This window comes from Delphinus delphis, chromosome 9 (genome assembly GCF_949987515.2).
Source record: "Delphinus delphis chromosome 9, mDelDel1.2, whole genome shotgun sequence".
Lineage (NCBI taxonomy): Eukaryota > Metazoa > Chordata > Mammalia > Artiodactyla > Delphinidae > Delphinus > Delphinus delphis.
The window spans coordinates 67,903,500-67,930,449 of NC_082691.1; the positions used below are offsets into that span (position 1 = coordinate 67,903,500).

Consider the following 26,950-nt stretch of genomic DNA (forward strand, 5'->3'; position numbering starts at 1 on the left):
CGCTATAAACTTCCCTCTTAGAACTGCTTTTGCTCCATCCCATAGATTTTGGGTCGTTGTGTCTCCATTGTCATTTGTTTCTAGGTATTTTTTAAATTTCCTCTTTGATTTCTTCAGTGATCACTTTGTTATTAGTGTATTGTTTAGCCTCCATGTGTTTGTATTTGTTACAGATCTTTTCCTGTAATTGATATCTAGTCTCATAGGGTTGTGGTCGGAAAAGGTACTTGAAACAATTTCAATTTTCTTAAATTTACCAAGGCTTGACTTGTGACCCAAGATATGATCTATCCTGGAAAATGTTCCATGTGCACTTGAGAAAAATGTGTATTCTGTTGTTTTTGGATGGAATGTCCTATAAATATCAATTAAGTCCATCTTGTTTAATGTATCATTTAAAGCTTGTGTCTCCTTATTTATTTTCATTTTGGATGGTCTGTCCATTGGTGAAAGTGGGGTGTTAAAGTCCCGTACTATGAATGTGTTACTGTCAATTTCCCCTTTTATGGCTGCTAGTATTTGCCTTATGTATTGAGGTGCTCCTATGTTGGGTGCATAAATATTTACAGTTGTTATATCTTCTTCTTGGATCAATCCCTTGATCATTCTGTAGTGTCCTTCTTTGTCTCTTCTAATAGTTTTTATTTTAAAGTCTATTTTGTCTGATACGAGAATTGCTACTCTAGCTTTCTTTTGATTTCCATTTGCATGAAATATCTTTTTCCATCCCCTTACTTTCAGTGTATATGTGTCTCTAGCTCTGAAGTGGGTCTCTTGTAGACAGCAAATATATGGGTCTTATTTTTTTATCCATTCAGCTAATCTGTGTCTTTTGGTGGGATCATTTAGTCCATTTACATTTAAAGTAATCATCGATATGTATGTTCCTATTCCCATTTTCTTAATTATTTTGGGTTCGTTATTGTAGGTCTTTTCCGTCTCTTGTGTTTCTTGCCTAGAGAAGTTCGTTTAGCAGTTGTTGTAAAGCTGGTTTGGTGGTGCTGAACTCTCTCAGCTTTTGCTTGTCTGTAAAGGTTTTAATTTCTCCATCAAATCTGAATGAGATCCTTGCTGGGTAGAGTAATCTTGGTTGCAGGTTCTTCTCTTTCATCACTTTAAATGTGTCCTGCCAGTCCCTTCTGGCTTGCAGAGTTTCTGCTGAAAGATCAGCTGTTAACCTTATGGGGATTCCCTTGTGTGTTATTCGTTGTTTTTCCCTTGCTGCTTTTAATATGTTTTCTTTGTATTTAATTTTTGACAGTTTGATTAATATGTGTCTTGGCGTATTTCTCCTTGGATTTATCCTGTATGGGACTCTCTGTGCTTCCTGGACTTGATTAACTATTTCCTTTCCCATATTAGGGAAGTTTTCAACTATAATCTCTTCAAAGATTTTCTCAGTCCCTTTCTTTTTCTCTTCTTCTTCTGGAACCCCTATAATTCGAATGTTGGTGCGTTTAGTGTTGTCCCAGAGGTCTCTGAGACTGTCGTCAGTTCTTTTCATTCTTTTTTCTTTATTCTGCTCTGCAGTAGTTATTTCCACTATCTTATCTGTTGTAGTTTATCTTATGACAGGGTCGAAAGTGAGCTCATCACAGGAGATGAATTGTGCCGAAACACAGCAGTAGAGGGCTGCCGCTAGCTCAGGCAAAACAGCGCCGTCTGTCCTGCTGTGGTAGCTTTTATTAAAGCATTATCTATGTTTACATTTTAAGACTTATTTTCTTAACATTCCAGAAATGCCAAAGCAGCAACATATGCTTCTATTGATTATACAAGCAATAATGGGCTTTCTTGAACACATGCCATGCTTCGTCCTTGAGCGCAAAAGCAGCACAAAGTTCCCACCATTATTTTGATTATACTGAAGTAGCACAAGGACATTTCCTTGCGTTCCCACCATTCTGATTATTCTGAGGACATCTCATGGATCAGTGCCCAAAGCACTCAATGCTTATTCGCAGGCCCCCAGTTTGCCAGGGGGGGAGGGGGAGGGCTCAATGCATTCAGGACTGTTTACAGTTCTGGCTTATCCGCATGCCCCCAGTTTGCCCGGGGGGCTCAAAGCAATCAGGACTGTTTGCAGTTCTGGCTTATTCGCCAGCCCCCAGTTTGCTGGGGGGGTGGGGCTCATGGGTCACGTCCCCTTTCCATGTCCTCAGTTATTCCACTACATTTCCCCCTTTTTTTTGCAGCTTGTGCAGCATCAAGAACACGGCAGCTTGTTGCAATGTTGCATGGCGGGTAGCTTTCACTCGTTGTTGGACTACAATTAAACATATGATTATTATTATAATGAGCATTAGCAATCCTGCAGTAGAACCAAATAAAGCATGTAATTTAGACATGGGATTTAGATTATTAAGTCCTTGAATAATTCCAGTCCATACTTCTTGTGAATTAAGTCGTTGTAATTTCTTCTGAAAAGTTTGTTGAATTTTCCCTTGTAAATTCACAATTTCTTCTGTCAAATTTTTGTGATGTAATAGATGCTTTTTTATTTTTGCCCAGGGGAATGCAGACTGATTATATGGAACCGAAGTGACACAAAAGGCACTTTGATTCCAGTCACAACGTAGCTTCTTTTGTCTTTGTAAATTTACAAGTTGGTCCCCCAACATAAACACAGCTTGTAAGTCTGCTATTTCCGAATGTATTTCCGAATCAATTTGTCGTTGAGAGGACCAAAGCATTTCAGAATTTTTATGCCAATCAGTTATATAATCAATGGTCTGAATAGATTGTTCTAAAGCAACTCCAGCTACTGCAGCAGTAGCTGTTATGGCTATAATACCCATGACACCTGCAATCAACATTCCTACAAATCTTTTACTTCTTTTTAATGCATCAGCTAAATATTGCAAAACAGCCATAGGAAGAGATATTTGCTATTCCCTTCCAAGATTGACAGGAAGCCAAAGACCTGTCCGAGCTCATAAGATATACAAACTTTCAGTAGATATGTTAAAAGATATAGTAGGGTTAATGCAGGTATACAGAGAGCAATTTTTACACATTATAATACCTTGAGTCTCATTCCATACAGCTGGTCCCTTTAACAATATATAAGGTAATTTCACACAATTACGAGTATACCGAATAACATTTCTATGAAAAGTCAAACTGTGATTTCCAGATTTGTTAACTATATGTCCTACCCAAGCATTAATCTTTTTCAAAGTTGCCATAAGCTTCCACAAGTCCTTTTGGATAGGATATCCATTTAAATGAGGACCTGGAGGAGAAAACCCTCCAGCATGCCATACTATGGTATCATTAATAGTATTGCTATAAATAGTGTTATCCTCTCTATGCCAGTGTAAATTCTTCAGACCCCTTTTTCCTCGGGCGGAGCCAAAAGGGCTCCAATCAATGATGCTTCCCCAAGAAGTATTAACAAGAACCCGAGCCATTTCTCCTCGGCATCGAGTCCAATGGACCCAATCCGATAATCGATCCACGAGAGGCACCTGGCATGGAGGCAAGTAAGGTGCGGAAACATTCTCATTAAGAGTGGAATTAGAACTTTTAAAACTATAAGCACTCAAAGGATATAACCCATGATATCTGCTTTCGTTTTTGACAACACTTAACCATGCCTGATAATTCATTTTAAGGCAATGATCTCCCTTTCCCATACAAATAGGAGGTCCATTAACACCCACCGTGTAATTCTCTATTATCCTTCCTTCTTCCAGCTTCAAAGGGCCTCTATCATCAAAAGGACCAGGCAATGATCCAGACTCATTTACATATACAAGAATTGGGGCATCCCACCAGGTAACCCCCATATTAAGAGGAGGGTTAGGAATGTAAGTCCAATAAGTATGGTTAGTACAATTTATCTCATTGGCTGATATGCTTATTACCTGTGCAGACAACACTGCCAACATGGCTACAAAAAGATTGGTGCTAGCGAGGGGTTTACCCTGTGAAATGACAAAATTTTTAGCAGTGCCTTTAAACTTTTTCATTTGCCCCCAGGTCAGTGGAGGCGCCTTCTTCTTTTCCACCAAGTCTTAAACTGCATATATTGTCCAGGTTCAAGAACAGTCTTGGCAAGCGCCTCCAATCCTGAGGAATTAATATGTTTTTGGAAGCATACCTAGACAAAAGACCTTGAACATAATTAGAATGCATCCCATATGCATTAATGGCTTCTTTTAAAATTTAAAAAATTTTTACATCATGAGGGTTATACTCAACTTTTACATATCTATTCGGAAATTGATCATTAGCAGGCATAGCTTGTCTAACAATAGGGAAAGCAAAAACTGATTCAGAATATTGCTTTTCTTCCTTATTCATCTCTTCTTCCAACAATAGTCTATTAGATTCAGGTTTTAGAGGAAAGCGAAACTGACGAGAGGCTCCAACAGGATAAGCTGCTAATTCTAAAGGAGAAGCCAAAGGAATAGTAGGACATGGCTCCTGATATAAAGGAGTGGTACCATTGTTTTTATTTTCTTCCAATTTAACCATCAAATTTTTTAACTTTGAAAGTATATCAGAAATCTCATTCTGTTGAGAAAGTGGCATCTCATTTTGTTTGCTAGTCTGCTCCTAACCTTTATCATCATCAGAAAAAGCCCCTTAATCACTGGAACCTGAAAAATCCTCTTCTGTCTCAGACACAAGGGGAGGAGGAGGCGGAGGAAGGTCCTCTATAGGAGACTCACGAAACAGAGTACGAAAAGCAGCAGAATGATCGGGAGCAGAATTCGGACGCTGAGGGCACGCCCCATTTTCACTTTCCGTTTCAGATTGTAATGGTTCCAGGGCAAGGGAAATTAATTTACAAAGAGACCAAACTCGGACAGATATAGGGTCTCCATGCTGATGAGCTCTTCTTAAGTCTTGCATAACCTGTTTCCAAACTTTTAAATTCAACTGGTTATGACCAGTAGGTTGAAACCAGTAACAATGTTTACGAACCAGCGCAAACAATTCATCAAAAGATTCTGGTTTCACTTTCACTCCTGAACTCCATAATAACTGTTTCAGGAATCTAATGTATTGAAATTCTACTGAATGGGAATTCCCCATTACAGTTACTCTACTGCTCCCGAAGGTTTCGCTTACTCTTGAGCAGACCAATTTCCCCTTCGGTCCCGCGATCACGCGATTACTTACCTTCAGGTCCCTGTTCGGGCGCCAAATGCTGTAGTTTATCTTATGACAGGGCCGAAAGTAAGCTCATCACACGAGATGAATTGTGCCGAAACACAGCAGTAGAGGGCTGCCGCTAGCTCAGGCAAAACAGCGCCGTCTGTCCTGCTGTGGTAGCTTTTATTAAAGCATTATCTATGTTTACATTTTAAGACTTATTTTCTTAACATTCCAGAAATGCCAAAGCAGCAACATATGCTTCTATTGATTATACAAGCAATAATGGGCTTTCTTGAACACATGCCATGCTTCGTCCTTGAGCGCAAAAGCAGCACAAAGTTCCCACCATTATTTTGATTATACTGAAGTAGCACAAGGACATTTCCTTGCGTTCCCACCATTCTGATTATTCTGAGGACATCTCATGGATCAGTGCCCAAAGCACTCAATGCTTATTCGCAGGCCCCCAGTTTGCCAGGGGGGGAGGGGGAGGGCTCAATGCATTCAGGACTGTTTACAGTTCTGGCTTATTCGCATGCCCCCGGTTTGCCGGCGGGGGGGGGGGCTCAAAGCAATCAGGACTGTTTGCAGTTCTGGCTTATTCGCCAGCCCCCAGTTTGCTGGGCAGAGGGGGGCTCGTGGGTCACGTCTCCTTTCCATGTCCTCAGTTATTCCATTACATTATCTTCCAGGTCACTTATCCGTTCTTCTGCCTCAGTTATTCTGCTATTGATCCCATCTAGAGTATTTTTCATTTCATTTATTGTGTTGTTCATCGTTGTTTGTTTCATCTTTAGTTCTTCTAGGTCCTTATTAAATGTTTCTTGCATTTTGTCTATTTTATTTCCAAGATTTTGGATCATCTTTACTATCGTTATTCTGAATTCTTTTTCAGGTAGACTGCCTATTACCTCTTGATTTGTTAGGTCTGGTGGGTGTTTATCTTGCTCCTTCATCCGCTGTGTCTTTTTCTGTCTTCTCATTTTGCTTATCTTACTGTGTTTCGGGTCTCCCTTTTGCAGGCTGCAGGTTCGTAGTTCCTGTTGTTTTTGGTGTCTGTTCCCAGTGGCTAAGGTTGGTTCAGTGGTTTGTGTAGGTTTCCTGGTGGAGGGGACTAGTGCCTGTGTTCTGGTGGATGAGGCTGGATCTTGTCTCTCTGGTGGGCAGGTCCACATCTGGTGGTGTGTTTTGGGGTGTCTGTGGACTTATTATGATTTTAGGCAGCCTGTCTGATAATGGGTGGGTTTGTGTTCCTGTTTTGCTAGTTGTTTGGCATAGGGTGTCCAGCACTGTAGCTTGCTGGTCGTTGAGTGAAGCTGGGTGCTCGTGTTGAGATGGAGATCTCTGGGAGATTTTCACCATTTGATATTATGTGGAGCTGGGAGGTCTCTTGTGGACCAGTGTCCTGAAGTTGGCTCTCCCACCTCAGAGGCACAGCACTGACTCCTGGCTGCAGCCCCAAGAGCCTTTCATCTACACGGCTCAGAATAAAAGGGAGAAAAAGTAGAAAGAAAGAATTAGTAGAAGTAGAAAGAAAGAAAAAAAGAAGGGAGGGAGGGAGGAAAGAAGGAAGGAGGGAAGGAAGGAATAAAAGAAAGAAAGAAAGAAGATAAAGTAAAATAAAATAAAGTAAGATAAAATATAATAAAGTTATTAAAATAAAAAAAAATAATTATTAAGAAAAAAATTTAAAAGAAAAAGGAAGGATAGAACCCTAGGACAAATGGTGGAAGCAAAGCTATACAGACAAAATCTCACACAGAAGCACACACACACTCACAAAAAGGGGAAAAGGAAAAAATCATAAATCTTGCTCTCAAAGTCCACCTCCTCAATTTGGGATGATTCGTTTTCTATTCAGGTATTCCACAGATGCAGGGTACATCAAGTTGATTGTGGAGATTTAATCCGCTGCACCTGAGGCTGCTGGAAGAGCTTTCCCTCTTCTTTGTTCGCACAGCTGCCGGGGTTCAGCTTTGGATTTGGCCCCGCCTCTGCGTGTACGTCGCCGGAGGGCGTCTCTTCATCGCTCAGACAGGACGGGGTTAAAGGAGCCGCTGATGCGGGGGCTCTGGCTCACTCAGGCCGTGGGGAGGGAGGGGCATGGAGTGCTGGGCGAGCCTGCGCGGCAGAGGCCGGCGTGACGTTGCACCAGCGTAAGGCGCGCCGTGCGTGCTCCCGGGGTAGTTGTTTTTGGATCCCGGGACCCTGGCAGTGGCGGCATGGACGGGCTCCCCGGAAGGGGGGTGTGGATAGTGACCTGTGCTCGCAAACAGGCTTCTTGGTGGCGGCAGCAACAGCTTTAGCGTCTCATGCCCGTCTCTGGGGTCCGTGCTTTTAGCCGAGGCTCGCGCCCGTCTCTGGAGCTCCTTCAAGCAGCGCTCTTAATCCCCTCTCCTCGCGCACCAGGAAACAAAGAGGGAAGAAGTCTCTTGCCTCTTCGGCAGGTCCAGACTTTTCCCCGGCCGCGCCCGCCCCGGCGGGTGAGCAGACAAGCCTCTCAGGCTGGTGAGTGCCTGTCGGCCCTGATCCTCTGTGCGGTAATCTCTCCGCTTTGCCCTCCGCACGCCTGTTGCTGTGCTCTCCTCCGGGCCGCCGAAGCTTTCCCCCTCCGCCACCCGCAGTCTCCGCCTGCGAAGGGGCTTCTAGTGTGTGGAAACGTTTCCTCCTTCACAGCTCCCTCCCACTGGTGCAGGTGCTGTCCCTATCCTTTTGTCTCTGTTTATTCTTTTTTCTTTTGCCCTACCCAGGTATGGGGGGGGGGGGGTTCTTGCCTTTTGGGAGGTCTGAGGTCTTCTGCCAGCGTTCAGTAGGTGTTCTATAGGAGTTGTTCCACGTGTAGATGTATTTCAGGTGTATCTGTGGGGAGGAAGGTGATCTCAGCGTCTTTCTCTTCCGCCATCTTCCCGGAAGGCTAATCTGTCTTTTGATCTGGGTTTTGTTTTTGTTGTTTTTTGTTTTGGTTTTGGTGATGGGGTGTGAGTGGGGTGCAAAGGCTGCCAGAGATTTTGAAGATATTTGGGTGAAGGCTACACATGCACGCTGTGGAGGTAAGTGCAGCAGGGGGCCTGCATTATAAAGTCCAGCAGTGAAGGCCGTGCAAGGATGCTTCTCTTCTCCGTGTCGCCAGTACTCTTGCTCTCCTTGTGTTTCAGAAGGTAGCTGTCTGGAATTCAGGTCCCTAAGTTCAAATAAGGAGAGTTTGTGTAGTGTGAGTTTGGATAGGTAGCGGTACTTGCATAGCATTTTTCAAAATTCTCCACTATATGAGATATAATTTAGACACAGTATAATTCAAAAATTGGCGAAAGCCTAAGAACATTTGCATCACCCAGTTCCATGTCCCCATTTACAGTTCATCCTCTCCTCCATCCACGGAACAGTCAACCACTGACCTTTCCATCTTTATAGTTTTGCCTTGTCTAGAATTTTACATAAATTGGAGTCATACAGTATCTACTTTTTGGTGATTCTGACTTTTCATTTAGTATAATGCTTTTAAGATTCATCTATGCAAAAAATCATGTATTTATGTGAATATCAGTAGTTTGTTACTTTTGATTGCTTATCCTATTATATTGGTCTGTCACCCATTGTTTACCCACTCACCAGTTCATAAGGATTGGGTTTTTTTTCAGTTTTATCCTATTATGAATAAAGCTGCTAAGACCATTCAAATATAACTTTTTTGTGTAGAGAGATGTTTCTATTTCTCCTGGGAGTGCAACAGCTGGGTTGTATGTTGAGTGCATGTTTATCTTTATAAGACACTGCCAAACTGCTTTCCAACATGACTATACCAGTTTGCATTCCTGCCAGCAATGTATAAGAGTTCCACTTGCTGTACATTCTTTCCAAAACTTCGTCTTTTTATTCTTTTAACTATTTTAAATTGTTTGTAATGGTATCTCATTGTGATTTTAATTTTCATTCCTCTAATGATAAATGATGTGGAGCACAATTTCATGTGCTTATTTGCCACATATAAGTATATACTTTTACTTTGCTGAAGTGTCTATTCACATATTTTGCCCAATTTTTGAAATAGTTTTAGTTCTTATATTTGTCTATGATCCAATATGAGTTAATCTTTGCATATGTTGTGAGTTAAGAGGCTAGATTTGTCTTTTCATATGTAGTTATACACTGGTGTGAGTATCATTTGTTGAAAAGACTATCCTTTATTCATTGGGTTCTTGGGCATCTTTGTTAAAACTGAATTTACCATGAATGTAAGAATTAATTTCTGGATTCTCAGTTCTGTTCCATTGATCTATGTGTTTCTTCTCTTGCTAGAACCACAATTCTTGATTGTAATAGCTTTATAATAATTTTGAAACTGGGCAGTATAAGTGCTACAGTTTATTTCAATATTATTTTGGCTATTCTGGGTTACTCATCTTTTGATGTATATTTTAGAATCAGCTTGCCAGTTTCTGCACAAAAGCCTGCTGTAATTTTGAAAGGGTTTGCAATAAATTTGTATATCAATTTGGGGAGAATTGCCATTTTAATTTATTCTCCTGATCAGGGGATATACTGTATCTCTGTGTTGGTCTTTTAAAATTTCTTTCAACAATGTTCTATAGTTTTCAGTGTACAGTCCTTCCCCATATTTTGTTAAAGTTATCTCTAAGTAGTATATAATTTTGATGTAATTAGTAAAATAGTATTTTTGTTTTCAATTCCCAATTTTGTTGTTAGTATTTAGAAATAAATTTTCATACTGACCTTGAATATTTGATGTCCCTAAACTTATTACTTTATAGCTTTTTTTGCACATCCCTTATAATTTACTTCATGTAAGATCATATTTATCTCTGAATTAAGATAGTTTCATTTTTTCCTTTCTGATATTTATGATTTTTCTTCACCTTCCCTTTTTTCCCTTATTGCAGGGTCTAGGACCTCTATTATTAAGATGAATACAAGTGGTGAGAGCAGATATCCCTGCCTTGTTCATGAAATTATAGGTGAGCATTCAGTGTTTCAACATTAAATATAATGTTAGCATTGGGTTTTCATAGATGTTCTTGCTTGGTTTGGGAAAGTTCCCTTCTGTTATTAGATTGGTGAGAGATTTTATAATCAGGAATGGATGTTGGGTTTTGGTAAATGCTCTTTCTACAGTTATTGAAATCATTGTGTTTTTTTCTTTTTTAGTCTGAAAATACAGTGGATTATATTCATTGCTATTTGAATGCTATACTAACCTGTATTCTGAGATAAATCTGATATGGTCATGTTGCATAATATTTTTAATATATTGTTAAATTTAATTTGCCAACATTTGGTCATGAAATTTTCTACCTATGTTCATGAGGGATATCTATCTATAGCTTTCTTTTTATGTAATGTCTTTTGCTGGCTTTGATGTAAACGTAATGCTGGCTTCAAAAAATGAGAGGGATATCTTCCCTCCTTTGTTATTTTCTGAAAGAGTTCTGGTACTATTTGTTTTGTTTTGCTTTGTAACATTCTTTGTAACATCTTTCATTTTCTCTTGCTTTGTAACATTCTTTCCTGCCTTTTCTTCAGTTCTCTTTCAGTGGGAGCTGCCCATACTAGATATTCAATTTGGTCTTCCTCTCTTAGGTAAGTGAGTGCCTTTTAATGAGGTGCATTTTTCATTTGTTGTCATAATTTTGTGATTCTTTAGAAGTCACTAAGATCAGATTGCTGACATATCTCCTATAGCAGCCAACCAGCATATGGTGGAAAGCAAAGCAGCTTCTTTTTTGGACTAACAGCCAGTGAGTAGGAAATGCAGTTCCTCTTCTGTCTCTTCAGCTCACCAGAGTAGCTTGAAATCCACAGCAGGCAGGCAGATGCAGACTCCTAGTTCCTCAAAGACTCCATAGGGGGGCTTGTTTGTTTGTTTGCTTATCCAGGCAACAAGGAGTAGCAAGCACTTTTCTCTGTAGCTGGTCATTTATTCAGTCATTCACAAATATTTAGTGAGTGTCAACTATGTGTCAGACAGTATTCCTAACACATAGGATACAGGAAGAAACAAACAGAAAGGGATATCTGCATTCACAGAATTTATCAGGGTGATAAAAATAGAAATAGAATAAATTATAAAACCATATAATATTTTAAAATGTGGAAAATGCAACTTTAAGAAGAAAAATTAGAGAGTATAAGGGAGACCTCAAATGCTAGGAGGAGAGGGACAGTTTGCTGTATTGAATTTGCAGTTAGATTTCTTCTTATAAAGAAGAGATTTGAGAAAAGACTTGAAGGAGATGAGAGATTGAGGCAAGAGACTCTCTAGGGAAGAGCGTTCCAGGAGAGGGAACAGCAGGAGCTAAGGCTCCAAGGACAAGACAAGAGCCCTTCTCCGTTCCCTGGCACGAGGGATGAGGTCCAGACCCCGCTCCCCGGGAGATCCAGGTTGTGACAGCATTCCTGGCCTGGTTTTATTACATCCCAGGGGGAGCTGGGAAGAAGAGGGAGTCACAGATATACAAATATAAGCCTTGGCTTATCAGAACTTTTCTACAAAATATGCATGAGAGGTACTACCAGAGAACCCGTACTAGGATGTCTAGCTCAGCATACCACTTTAAATATTCTGAAATGAGACACAGAGAAAACCAATTAATCTGTCACTGACAGAGATTATTTTATGATAGGGCAGTCCTGATGACAAATAGCAAAATACAAGCAAAATGATGATTAGTGTTTGATTTGTTGCAAAAACACCTACACAGAATAGCTGCTGCTGCTTCTTTTTTTAAAAAACGTTAAAATAGCCAAACAGAATATCTTATCTAAATGCAAAAATGCATTATTTATGATTGGCTTTCATCTATTTAAAGATTTCAAAATTCAGTTTTCTGCCATCAAGAACATTAGGAAGTAAGATAAACCTGAAGGCAGTATCATTTATAGAAGAAATATAACACTGAGACTTTGAATATTAAACAATTTATATACCAGACATTTTCGTCGTTGAAAATTTCTTCTTAGTAGCTGATTAATATAATCCAGTACTAGTAGGTTGAATTTTTTTCCCCTCTTTTGGTAACAAGCTGGAATTATTTGTAAATCTTTCTAATTCAGAATATGGAATAAAAATTAGATTACATCATGAAAAATGCAGTGGTTGATTTGACAGTTATTTTAAAGGTAAACCTGTATTTTTCAATAAATTTCCATGCCTTTGTATATTAAGTATAATTTTTATTTTTTGAGTTTTAAATATACAGATGTGTGTATAAACATGTACACAAATGAATTGAACGTTTGTATATATTCATGGTAAAGTAACTGACAACACTTCATACCTAAGCTTACTTTGGTTCTCAATAATGATAAGTATTTAAATGTACAAATATGTATCTCCAGGACTATAGTTTTCACATTTGGAAGAGGAATTGTGTTCGGCTTTTTATATAACATGATAGAAAAGTTAATTATTTTCTATGGACCTGGGCATATTTATTGTTCACCAAAGATTTAGAGGTGTGTGTGTTTGTGTGTTACCAAGTTCTTCTTAAGCCAGTTAAAAAGGATTTAAGATTCTGACTCAACAGGCCACTTGGATTTAGTAAAGATTTATTTACACAAAGATTCAAGAATCATCACAGGTTCATTTTTAGAAACCAAATTCAAGTAAAATTGCTTTGAAAAAACAGCTGAATGAATCAAACTAAATGAACATTAAAACATGGCACAAAGGTCAATAAAAGTGAGAAACATAACATTTTTTTTAAAACTACAGTTGAGTAAGAAGACAGTAACCCCCAAATTTTAAAAAATACTTTCTAATTCTTTTAGTCCTAGCACTCTTGTATTAGTTTGCTAGTGCTACCACTAAAAAAGTAGTACACATTGAGTGGCTTAAACAAGAGACATTTATTGTCTCACAGTTCTGACGGCTAGAAGTCTGGAATCAAGATGTCAGCAGGCTTGGTTCCTCCTGCAGGCTGTTTGTTCTGAGGAAAGTATGGATTGCGGGCCCCTCTTCTTGGCTTGTAGATGGCTATCTTCCCTCTATGCCTGTCTGTATCCATGTCCAAGTTTCCCTCACCAGCCATATTGTATTAGGGACCACCCTAATGACCTCATTTTAACTTGATTACCTCTGTAAAGACTCTATCTCCAAATAAGGTCACATTCTGAGGTACTGGGGTTTAGGACTGCAGCATACCTTTTTTTGAGGGGACACAGTTCAACCCATAACAACTGTCTTGGGAAATGAAAATAAAACATTAAAGTATTAATATTGTCTGCTGTTACAAAGTACAAAAATCTTGAAGTTAGCTATTAGCTTGAAGTAGCATTGTCACTAATTTTGATAGCAGTAGATGGTTCCCTCACATAAAGCTATAACTACCTTTGTCTAGTTGGTTTATTTGCTTCTTTGTGACAGACTCACTATCCAAATCATTTCTGCTCATTTAGAGCTGAGACAGAACACACATGATTAGATGGAGAAAATCCACTCCAATAATTAGAAAAGATTATGTCAAATAACTGTTTCTGCCTCAGGGACACAGGGAAAAACTTGTCTCCTTATTAGAACAGAGTGCCAGGCTTTGCATATTTCTGAAGCTTGCTTCAGTCTGAAGTCTTTCAAGATGAATTAGCAGCTATAAAATTCATAAATTGAAAATCAGGAGATCATTTGTTTTTCCTGTTGGCATTCATCTTTCTCATTACTATAAAAAGGAATGTGTTTTTATTTACCTTATGCTGTTTTACTACTGCAGCTAAACACAAAATTGGCAGTTACATTATTTATATTCATAAGGTCTTATTCCAGGCATCTTATTTTGCTTTTAGCCTCTAGTTCTTGAGTGTTTTGACTAAGATGGCCTTATTCTTCCTCTCATGACCTCTGACTATAGGTTCATGACCTCCCTTTTCTTAGAGCCTTTACTTTAGAAAACTTGCAGTTGTAAGTTCTTTCTCTGCTCTTTTGAGGTGTAAGTCTTCTGCAACCCAGAAATGTGTTTCTCAAGGACCTGGGAGCCATCTTTTTGCAGTGCAGTCATCAAGAAAGATAGGGCCTCTGTTTCCTAGTTTCTGTGCAAGGGTAGGAGCCTAACAAGTAGCAAACACAAATGGCCCAATCACTGTGGGCAAACTCCTCACCCCCTTCTCAGAGTCCTCCAGTACTTTTTCATTCACTCATCCCAGCAAATCCTTCTCTCTTTTGTTTCAGGGAAGTTGAGTTCAGTCTCTCTCCCCTATTGCAATAGTCTTGAATAGTCTTCCTTGTCAATTTTAACAAGTGTCTGGTGCAATTTTCTCCCTAACAGTTCCGTCTGGTCCTTCATTTGGGGGTACTTCTATGAATAATAGAAACTACATGACTGTGTACTTCAATTGTACATATTCTGTACTTAAATTAACTGCAATCTTACTATTCATTTTTATGTTAAAGTTTTGAATAAACCTGAAATTATTTAGTGCCACAAATATAATATCTATGACCTACTCAGAAATTCTTTTTTTTTTAACATCTTTATTGGAGTATAATTGCTTTATGATGGTGTGTTAGTTTCTGCTTTACAACAAAGTGAATCAGTTATACATATACATATGTTCCCATATCTCTTCCCTCTTGCATCTCCCTCCCTCCCACCCTCCCTATCCCACCCCTCTAGGTGGTCACAAAGCACCAAGCTGATCTCCCTGTGCTATGTGGCTGCTTCCCACTAGGTATCTATTTTATGTTTAGTAGTGTATATATGTCCATGCCACTCTCTTACTTTGTCCCAGCTTACCCTTCCCCCTCCCCACATCCTCAAGTCCATTCTGTAGTAGGTCTGCATACCGTATGCTAACACATATATATGGAAACTAAAAAAATAAATTTGAAAAAATGGTCATGAAGAACCAAGGGGCAAGATGGGAATAAAGGTGCAGACCTACTCAGAAATTCTGCTTTAGTTTATTCCATGCAATATTTGGATTGTTTTTGTTTCATTAGAAAGGCAGGGAGATGTTTGATGTCAACTTCAAATATAAAGATTTTTGCTTGTAGAAATCTGGGATTTCTATCCATTTACCATCTAAATATTTCTTGCATTCTCTCTGTCCAATTTCTACAACTACTCATGTACTCAAGGCCTGCATCATCTTCATTTGGGCTAAGTATATTTTACTTGAATCTGTCCTATCTGTCTAAACATACTCAAATCTGTTTTCCACACTGCAAAAAGGTGATCTTCCTAAAATGTAAATCAGCATATATAACTGTTCAGACAATCACTGCCCTACAAGGTACACTTATGTGAATTAGATAAAGGTCCTCTTCTTCAAGTAAAATAGACTTTAGGTTAGTAGACCACAATCTACACAACTATACTTGGGCTGATCTGGGGAAATGGGAGCTTGGGCAGTTCTCCCTTGCAGGACATGGCCTCCTGGTAAAGGATAGGGAGGGAATAGATAGCTTGTTGGTTGCCATGGGACACCTGGACAGTGCTGGCTGTTCCCTTCTTAATGCACTGGCCAACTATAGCATCACTAATAGCAGAACTGCTGGCTTTAGATGCTTTCTGACATCATGCACGTGAGGTACACAGTTTTGTCCATGTAGTAGTCTTGCTGAAATGATTATAATTAAGACTTACTTTTAGGTCTAACTTTCAGTTTACAGAAAGGACAGACAGTGGAGAAAAAACTAAACAGCCTCACCAGAGCACAAATATAAAACATCAGACATTCTTTTTTTTTTTTTACAAAGACCTTATTTTTATTTATTCATTTTTCTCTTTTTGTAATTTATTTTTATTTTTTTAACATCTTTATTGGAGTATAATTACTTTACATTGTTCTGTTAGTTTCTGCTGTATAACAAAGTGAATCAGCTATATGTATACATGCATCCCCATATCCCTCCCTCTTGGATCTCCCTCCCATCCTCCCTATCCCACCCCTCTAGGTGGTCACAGAGCAACAAGCTGATCTCCCTGTGCTATGCAGCTGCTTCCCACTAGCTATCTATTTTACATTTGGTAGTGTATATTTGTCAATGCTACTCTCTCAGTTGGTCCCAGCTTACTTTTCCCCTCCCTGTGTCCTCAAGTCCATTCTCTACATCTGCATCTTTATTCCTGTCCTACCCCTAGGTTCTTCAGAACCATTTTTTAAAAAAAATATTCCATATGTATGTGTTAGCATACAGAATCTGTTTTTCTCTTTCTGACTTACTTCACTCTGTATGACAGTCTCTGGGTCCATCCAACTCACTACAAATAACTCAATTTCATTTCTTTTTATGGCTGAGTAATATTCCATTGTGTATATGTGCCACATCTTCTTTATCCATTCATCTGTTGATGGACACTTAGGTTGCTTCCATGTCCTGGCTATTGTAAATAGTGCTGCAGTGAACATTGTGGTACATGACTCTTTTTGAATTATGGTTTTCTCAGGGTATATGCCCAGTAGTCGGATTGGTGGGTTATATGGTAGTACGATTTTTAGTTTTTTAAGGAACCTCCAAACTGTTCTCCATAGTGGCTGTATCAATTTACATTCCCACCAACAGTGCAAGAGGGTTCCCTTTTCTTCACAGCCTTTCCAACATTTATTGGTCGTAGATTTTTTTGATGATGGGCATTCGGACTGGTGTCAGGTGATACTTCACTGTGGTTTTGATTTGCATTTCTCTAATGATTAGTGATGTTGAGCATCCTTTCATGTGTTTGTTGGCAATCTGTATATCTTCTTTGGAGAAATGTCTATTTAGGTCTTCTGCCCTTTTTTGGATTAGATTGTTCATTTTTTTGATATTGAGCTGCATGAGCTGCTTATATGTCTTGGAGATTAATCCTTTGTTAGTTGCTTTATTTTCAAATATTTTCTCCCATTCTGAGGGTTGTCTTTTCATCTTGTTTATGGTTACCTTTGCTGTACTAAAGCTTTAAAGTTTCTTTAGGTCCCGTTTGTTTATTTTATTTTATTATTATTATTTTTAACAACCATGTGCTTATTTTTGTTTTTAATTTCCATTTCTCTAGGAGGTGGGTCAAAAAGGATCTTGCTGTGATTTATGTCATAGAGTGTTCTGCCTATGTTTTCCTCTAAGTTTTATAGTGTCTGGCCTTACATTTACGTCTTTAATCCATTTTGAGTTTATTTTCGTGTATGGCATTAGGAAGTGTTCTAGAATCCAACACCACATTAAAAGAATCATACACCATGATCAAGTGGGGTTTATCCCAGGAATGCAAAGATTCTTCAGTATATGCAAATCAATCATTTTCATACACAGTATTAAGAAATTGAAGGAGAAAAAACATTTGATCATCTCAATAGATACAGAAAAAGCTTTCAACAAAATTCAACACCAATTTATGATAAAAACCCTAAAGAAAGTAGGCATAGAAAGAACTTACCTCAACATAATAAAGGTCTTTTATGACAAACCCACAGCCAACATCATTCTCAATGGTGAAAAACTGAAACCATTTCCTTTAAGATCAGGAACAAGACAAGGCTGCCCACTCTCACCACTATTACTCAACATAGTTTTGGAAGTTTTAGCCACAGCAATCAGAGAAGAAAAAGAAATATAAGAAATCCAAGTTGGAAAAGAAAAAGTAAAACTGTCACTGTTTGCAGATAACATGATACTATACATAGAGAATCCGAAAGATGCTACCAGAAAACTACTAGAGCTAATCAATGAAGTTGGTAAAGTAACAGGATGCAAAATTAATGCACAGAAATCTCTTGCATTCCTATACACTAATGATGAAAAATCTGAAAGAGAAATTAAGGAAACACTCCCATTTACCATTGCAACAAAAAGGATAAAATACCTAGGAATAAACCTACCTAAGGAGACCAAAGACCTATATGCAGAAAATGATAAGACACTGATGAAAGAAATTAAAGATGATACAAACAGATGGAAAGATATTCCATGTTCCTGGATTGGAAGAATCAACATTGTGAAAATGACTATACTGCCCAAAGCAATCTACAGATCCAGTGCAATCCCTATCAAACTACCACTGGCATTTTTCGCAGAACTAGAACAAAAAATTTCACAATTTGTATGGAAACACAGAAGACCCTGAATAGCCAAAGCAATCCTGAGAGAGAAAAACAGAGCTGGAGGAATCAGGCTCCCTGACTTCAGACTATACTACAAAGCCACAGTAATCAAGACAGTATGGTACTGGCACAAAAACAGAAATATAGATCAATGGAACAGGATAGAATGCTCAGAGATAAAAACACGCACCTGTGGTCGCCTTATCTTTGATAAAGGAGGCAAGAATATACGTTGGAGAAACGACAGCCTCTCTTCAGTAAGTGGTGCTGGGAAAACTGGACAGCTGCGTATAAAAGAATGAAATTAGAACATCAGACATTCTAAAGGATAACTGGTCTTTTATGTTCAACAATGGATGCTATGAAAAAAAAAAAAGATAGTCTGTTCTAAACTAAAATGCATTTAAAAGCTAAAACAGCCAAACAGAAGTCATAGTTCATGATTGACTACTGGTTTAAACTAATAAGCTATACTGATTGGGGCTCTTGGGAATATCTGAATATGGGCTGGTAATTAGATGTTATTTTGGGATTATTGTCAGTTTTGTTAAGTAAGATAGTAGTGTTTCCAGTATGTAAGAAAATATACTTATTTGGGGTAAAATATCATAATATAGTTTCAGTTTATTAAAAAAAACACAAAATGTGTGAAAAAATAACTGAAACCAATATGACAGTGTGTAAGTAGTTGTTAAATTTAAGTGCTCTCTATAGGCATGTAATTGTATTATATTGTTCTTTTGACTTTTCTTTAGTTTTGGATTTTTATAGCAAAAAGTTAAATACGACAATATTAAAAAATAGAAAGAATGGACATCTAGTTTTAGCTCTGACATGTAAAGAACTTGAAGCTGTCACTTCCATCCTTATAACAAGAAATAGTTGGAAATACTGAAAATCAATGACTTTTGTTGGAGCCATCAGAGAACTAAGTTTGAAAGGCAAATAGCCTGTCAAGTCTAGACAGACAGGTAATATTCAGAGAGATACAGATGAAATTTGGTTATTGCATCTAAAGCCAGTGAAGCCATAAACTGGTAGCCATAAAATGTTAGTTTTGGCAAACTTCTGAAGGTTGATTGTGGACTAGCATGACAGTGAGAAACTCCTAGGTTTGCAATCATGGAGTCAGGGCACACTTTCTGGACTTTACCTCCAGGATCCCTACCAGCTTTTCATAAGGAAGACCTGAAAATATTGCTTTATGACACTGGCAAGGAGAATGGAGGAGTAATCATTGAGGAATGATTCTCCTTAACAAAGAACCTTCTCCTTCACAAAGTCTACACCAGGGGAAAGGATTTTGCCAGAGCCTTATCCCAGTAGAAGGGAATCATCCCACTCCAGGCCCTCCAGCTTCCCTGTCTAATATAAGGGAAGGAAAATGGTTAATATAAAGGTTAATATAAGGCCCTCCAGCTTCCCTGTCTAATATAAGGGAAGGGTTAGAGAATATATAATATAATATATATATAATATTATAATATAATATATATATATAATATTATAATATAATATATTGGGAATGTTGCAGCTAGGGAATGGAATAGGAAGCAAAGAGGAAAAAGCTATATCATTGAAGAAAGCTACAGGTCCACTAAATACTGAGATTTAACCAGAAAATTACAGAATTCTCCCCATGTCCATTTCTCACCAGCACATCAACAAGACTATAGTATAATAACTGAATTACAGCTAGAAGAGTTGTAAGGACCAGACTCTATTTAAGGAGGAGTTCTTGGGAAACCCAAGGCACAAAGGCATTAGAGGAATTTGAAGCCTCTGGAACAAACATTAAACACAGCCCAACTCTCAGCCAGATTAACATAAAACCTCACACTAAAGTCCTGTCAATCTTAGTTCCTGTTACCTAATCTATCATGCCTGGGTTTCATCAAAACATTACAAGGCAAAACAAAAGGCAAAATACCCCTCATTCTGAAGAGGAGAAACAATCATCAGATCCAGACTCAGATATGACAAAGATATTATAATTATCAGACAGGGAATTTAAAATAAGTATGATTAATATCCTATAAGAAACATGTAAGAGCAGATGGGTAATTTGAGCAGAGAGATGTATAGTCAAAAAACAATCAAAAGGAAATGCTAGAAATAATAATTAAAAAGAAAACGGTAACAGAAATAAAGAATGCTTTGATGGATGTTTCGGTAGATAAATCACACATGACTGCATAAACCACATGACTGAAGAAAGAATCACTCTTAATGTACCTGGTTAATACTCATTCATTTCTCACATGTAGATCAATCATCATTTCCTCAAACATACATCTTTTTCTTAATGTTTTCGTGCCATATTGACTCCCTCTCTACATGGACATCATACATTATCTTTTAGACAGCAGTTTTCTCTAGTAGTCTCTAGCCATGGTGCATGCAATATGGATCACTTTGTTGTTATCAGTTTCAATGAGTCAAGACTAACTTAGCTTAATGTCAAACAAATGCTGAAGAATTAAGTCAGTGAGTTGGATATTTTATTTTCCAAAAACCTTAGTAGTCTATATTATAAAGACCAAACATCTGAGATATATAACTTATATTTAATCATTGTTTGGCATCCAGAGATCAATAATTGGAAGGTTTTGTAAAACCATGCTAAGTTGTAATAAGTTGAGATGTGGTGTAAATAATATGAAATTTAATTAGGAAGATGTAAATATTGAATGCGCATCTAATTATTTTCCCCAAAGAAATCACCTCTTTGGAGGAGTTACTTTATATGCAAAAACAGCTTAAAATTGTGGACTCAATTCCTTGCCCTGGCTTTGACCTCAGTGTACTTTGGGTGACAGTTCTCCATAGGTCTCTCATGTTTCTGCCTATCTTGTGAGCAGAGACATTGACTATCATTGTCCTGGTCTATATTTTCAGGGACATTTGTATAGTGAAGAACCTTGGAAGATAGAGATAGCATCTTCCTCCAGAGCAAAAAACACATGTAGTTACTTCCCACTATAAAAGATTCAGTATCCGTAAGCTCAGAGTTCCTCCCTATAATATAATCCACTGTGCGTGCAAGTGCCACTTGACCTTCTTTGCATTGTCAAAGGGGAATTGGGGCTCAGGAACTCAGAGAAATGCTGAGAGTCTGGATATTGCTACTGCTCCAAGTAGTAAACTGTCCTTTGTCTCTGACTTGTCTTCTGATAGCATTTACGTTTACGATCCTATAGCAGGCTGACTTGTTAGCTTGCAAGGAGGATAAAATATCAGGTCCTTTACAATTCTTCACATACAGTGCCTTCAGGTGGAGAGTGTAGGCTGCTTTTTAAGCAACAGTTATTTAATTGGGGCAAGAATAGGTTCTTCTGGAACTATGCGTCATGGCTCACCTCAAGAAAGAAGTGATCCCACAGTAACTTAGAACGGTCCTGGTTAGGAATATCAAGCACAGTCTATATGACTTCAGTCAGATGGATAAGAATGGCCTCTCTCTTCCTGTAACTCAGAGCCTGGGGTTGGGGGGTGCGGGGTAGGAAAACAGTACACTGGGATGTATTTCTAGGATATCTTACTACTATTTTAGTCAATAAGCTAAACATAGATAAATACATTAAATAATTTAAAGTCATTCTGTTGCTCTTTCTACTATAATAAGAGAAAAATTATACCCTAGTCTTCAAATTAACTCATATCGGGGGGACAAAGGTGAATAACTCTGTATTTGTTTTCTATTGCTGCATAACAAATTTATCATACTTTCCCAACTTCCAAACTTACCACAAACTTAATAGCTTGAAACCACACCTACTTTCCTGTGTCTTTAGGTCTGAGGTCCCCATTTTCATGTCTGTTGTGAGCTGGGGACTGGCCCTGCTCCTAGAAGTCGTCAGCATTCCTTCTTGTGTGGTCCCTCCATCTTCAAACCAGCAATGACAGATTGAGTCCTTCTCACATTGTGAATCTCTCTTACGTTTTCTTCTACCAGCAAGAGGAAATGCCATGCTTTTAAATGGCTTACATGGTTGGGTCAGACCCAACCTCCGTATCTGAAAGTCAACCTACTTGGGATTTTAGTTACATCTATAAACTCCTTTCACAGAACTACATAGATTAATGTTTAATTGAATAACCAGGGGAAGGGAATCTTATGGGTAGGGAATCTCTAGAATGTTCCCCACTATAGTCTCTTTGTAATAACCGAATATTTGAAATGGGTGGTACAATTGTTTTAAGCAACTGGGATTTATAGCTTTATGCTTTCATCCAATGTCCTTTTAAATCTGCTCTTGTGGGTCTCAGAGTTTTTGCCAGGTCCGTTAACCATTCTAAAAGCTTTCACTGAGTAATTAAATACTCAGTGCAGTTTAATGTAATAGCATAATTCTTAACATCCCAGAATTAATCTTGCTCTTTTCTCCCTCAATAAGGTATATTTTGATATGGAAGCCTGACGTTAGAGGTGGCAGTAGGGAAAATCTGGTTTCTTTTGCATCCCATAATCACTTCCCTTCAACTTCCTGGCTGCTGTTTGTGACTCCTACGGCGTCAGGCTAAGGAATAGAAAGAATTAGGGCAGAATGGACAGATCTAGCATGATATGACCATAGTGCTTTCCAGGTTTAACAGATATTTGAAATCGTTTCCTCTTGCGGAGTTTTTATGAGAGACTTAAAGATTCCTCTGGTTAATTCCACTCTCCTTCTATTTGGTTTCTGTACCCACAGAGAAAAACACGAAGACCATCCTGAGTGTGCTCAGTCTGCATTCCTAACGATTGTTCTTATGTGGGCCTTGAGTGCTGCCCAGTCATCATCCAATATGTCCTTAGTCTTTCTGCCCTCCCAGATGAGGTTTTCATGCGTTAGCCTCACTCTTCAACCTCCAACACCTTTGGGGAAAAAAAAGCCATCAGAACGGACACCCCCAGTTCTACATCAGTCTCCTTCTGTGCCCATATGTGCAACCCCTCTCCTGTCACCATGGAGGAGTTTTCCATGCTTCTCTAAGGACACCTTAGTGTGTTCTATATCCCAGTGCTCTCACTTCCTCAAAGAGTTCCCTACCCCTCTCTCTCTTTCCTGCATTATCAGTATTTCACTCTTTACTGTATTTTTTACCGGCCTACAAACATGTTTTTCCCCCCATCTTAAAAAAGAAAATCCTTCCCTCTCAGCTACTGCTTACATGACTGGCCCATTTTACGGGAAACACTCGTCAAGATAATTGTGTATAATCACTTTCTGCAAATGAGCTTTTTTTTTTTTTTTTTTACAACATCTGTTGAATCTCTTTGTAAATCATGTTTTCTCTACCTTCACAGTTTGTCCAACATCAAGCCACTTTTCCCCGCTTCCACCACCATCAGTGCCTCGTCATCTCTATCTTTGATTACTGAATGACCTTCTTCCTATTAGGACAATCGGCCTGATACAGTTTATTCTAGACACAATTTGTTCTAAATGTAGTTCATTATCATGTCATTTCACTTAAAAGCCTCCAATCATTCTGCATTTTACTCACAAAGTTCAGGATGGCCCATAAGACCGTACAAGTTCTAGGCTCCTTGTTCCCTTGATCGCACTTTAAACTTCTCTTCGCCTTGTTTCACCTCTCTTGACAACGGTCCCTTTTATGGTCTGGAACAGCTGAAGTCACTCCTGCCTTAGAGCTTTTGCTGTTTACCCTTCTGGAAAGATCTTTCCTGTATTTCCACAACCCCCTTCCTTACTCCTTTAGGTCTTCTTGGTGAGACCTTGCTTGACACTGTATTTAAAGCTTAAAGGACAACAATGTTCTACAGATTCTGTCTTTCCCCTCTTTTGTTGGTTTGTGTGTTTATTTTTGAGTTATTATTTTTCCAGCTTCATTGACATATAATTGACATATAACATTGTGTAAGTTTAAGGGGTAAATGTTGATTTGATACATTTACATGTGGCAAAATGATTACCACCATAGCTCTAGCTAACATCTTCATTTTGCTACATAACTACCATTTCCTTTTTTGTGGTGAAAATATTTAAGATCTAGTCTCTTAGCAACTTTCAAGTATATAATACAATATTGTTAACTATAATTACCATGTTTTACATTAGATTCCCACAACTGATTCATCTTATAATTGGAAGTTTGTACCCTTTGCCCAGCATGTCCCCATTTCCCCCAGCCCACAGCCCCTGGTAACCACCATTCTACCCTGTTTCTTTTAGTTCAACTTTTTAAAAGTCCACATATGAGTGATAGCATACAATATTTGTCTTTCTCTGTCTGACTTATTTCACTTAGCATAATGCTCTCAAGGTCCATCCATATTGTCACAAATGGAAGGATTTCCTTTTCTCTCATGGCTGAATAATATTCATATTGAATAATATATATATTGCATCTTCTTTATTCATTGTTTTTGATTGTAGCATTTATCACTTTCTAATTTATGATCATATACATTTTAATTTTTTTTTGGTCTATATTCCCCAAAAAGCTCTAGAAGGACAGGTAATTTTGTGGGGTTTTTGTTTATTATTATATTCCCAAAAGGGCCTGAAAAAGCATTGGTAGTCATCTTTCTCTCTCTCTACCTATCTAAATTTGGATAAATTTTCTTTTAAGCACCAGTTAAGTTGCATTTTCTAAATTTTGATGCAGTGTGTTATATTGTCATTTAGTTCAAAATATTTAAATTTTTTCTTTGTGAGTTTTCTTTGATCCATGAATTATTTAGAATTTATTTTTCTTTTTCTAATTATTTGAGGTTTTCTTAGCAATCTCATTGTTTTTAATTACTATATGTATTCTGTTTCAGTCAGACAATATATTCTATATTATTTAATACTTTAAATTTATCAAGACTTTTTTATGGTTTGGAATGTGGTTTATCTTGGACAATGTTCTATGTACAGTCAAAAAGAATGTATATTCTATACTGAATGTGATTTTCTATAAATGTCTTTTAGGCCATGGTGGATGATAATATTATTTTCTTATTGATGTATCATTAACAATTTTTAGTCAACTTAACAATTAATAAGAAAGAAATGGATAATTGCTTTTATTTTTTTACTTACTTTTTGTTTTTAACATCTTTACTGGAGTATAATTGCTTTACAATGGTCTATTTGTTTCTGCTTTATAACAAAGTGAATCAGCTGTACATATACATATATCCCCATATCTCCGCCCACTTGCGTCTCCCTCCCACCCTCTCTATCCCACCCCTCTAGGTGGTCACAAAGCACTGAGCTGATCTCCCTGTGCTATGTGGCTGCTTCCCACTAGCTATCTATTTTACATTTGGTAGTATATATAAGTCCATGTCACTCTCTCACTTTGTCCCAGCTGACCCTTGCCCCTCCCCATGTCCTCAAGTCCATTCTCAATGTCTGCGTCTTTATTCCTGTCCTGCCACTAGGTTCTTCATCACCATTTTTTTTTTTTTAGACTCCATATATATGTGTTAGCATACGGTATTTGTTTTTCTCTTTCTGACTTACTTCACTCTGTATGACAGACTCTAGGTCCATCCACCTCACTACAAATAACTCAATTTCACTTCTTTTTATGGCTAAGTAATATTCCATTGGATATATGTGCCACATCTTCATTAACCATTCATCTGCTGATGGACACTTAGCACTATAAAACACTTAGAGGAAAACACAGGCAGAACACTCTATAACATAAATCAGAGTAAGATCCTTTTGACCCACCTCCTAGAGAAATGGAAATAAAAACAAAAATAAACAAATGGGACCTAATGATACTTATTTTTTTAATAGATCTTTATTGGAGTATAATTGCTTCACAATAACCATGCTAGTTTCTGTTGCACAACAGAGCGAATCAGCCATATACATACACATGTCCCCATATTCCCTCCCTCTTGTGTCTCCCTCCCATCCTCCCTATCCCACCCCTCTAGGTCATCGCAAAGCACCTAGCCGATCTCCCTGTGCTATGCTGCTGCTTCCCACCAGCCAACTATCTTACATTTGGTAGTGAAAAAAAAAAAGTGTTAATTTCTCCAACCATGTTGGCAGGTTTGTCCATTTCTTCCATTAGTTGTATCAATTTTTGCTTCACATTCTCTGAACTTTTTTTATTAAGTACATACACATTTAAAATGGTTAGAACTTTTTGTGAATTCATCCTTTTGTAATTATGAAATATCAATCATTATTCTGATAATACTCTCCGAATTGAAGTTTTTATTCTCTATTTTATATGTATTTTAGACACACTAGCTTTCTCATGGTATTTACTTTGTACACATTGTTTCCATTCTTTAACTGGCAAACAATCTGTGTCTTTATTTACTTTGGTGTGTACTCTCTTAACTACCTGTAATTAGATCTTGTTTCTTTTTATTATTTTTTTAACATCTTTATTGGAGTGTAATTGCTTTATAATGTTGTGTTAGTTTCTGCTGCACAGCAGTGAATCAGCTGTATGTATACATATATCTCCATATTCCCTCCCTCTTCCATCTCCCTCCCACCCTCCCTTTGTTTCTTTTTAATTCATTGTGATAATATCTGATTTTTAATTAGATTTTTCTCAGTCCACTTAGTTATTGATATGGTTGGGCTATTGTTAAGGCTTTATCATCCTGTTTATTTTATTTCTTTCTTCTGTTCTTTTTTCCTTGGTACTCCTTACTTTTCTTATTTTAATCAAATATGTTTTAATATTCAGTTCTAACTTTTCTCTTGTTAGAGAACTTTTCTGTATCTAATCATCTTTGTGAGTGTGTGTGTGTGTGTGTGTGTGTGTGTGTATTTAGAGGAGTTTCTAGAGAATATAACATGTATCTTTAACTCAGCATTTTATTATATATTAATCATATGCC

At 37.9% G+C, this 26,950-nt stretch overlaps 1 protein-coding gene across 17 annotated transcripts in view; it reads left to right on the forward strand.

The window, feature by feature from the left end:
• The window catches only part of DNAJB9 (DnaJ heat shock protein family (Hsp40) member B9), a 707,453-nt gene that overhangs the window by 487,210 nt on the left and 193,293 nt on the right, over nt 1-26,950 (forward strand). For all 17 annotated transcript variants that reach the window (XR_011246618.1, XR_011246616.1, XR_011246608.1 and 14 more), the window contains 2 exons: nt 10,008-10,082; nt 10,648-10,704. The gene's annotated coding sequence lies outside the window, so the exon portion shown is untranslated. The remainder of the gene's footprint in view (nt 1-10,007; nt 10,083-10,647; nt 10,705-26,950) is intronic.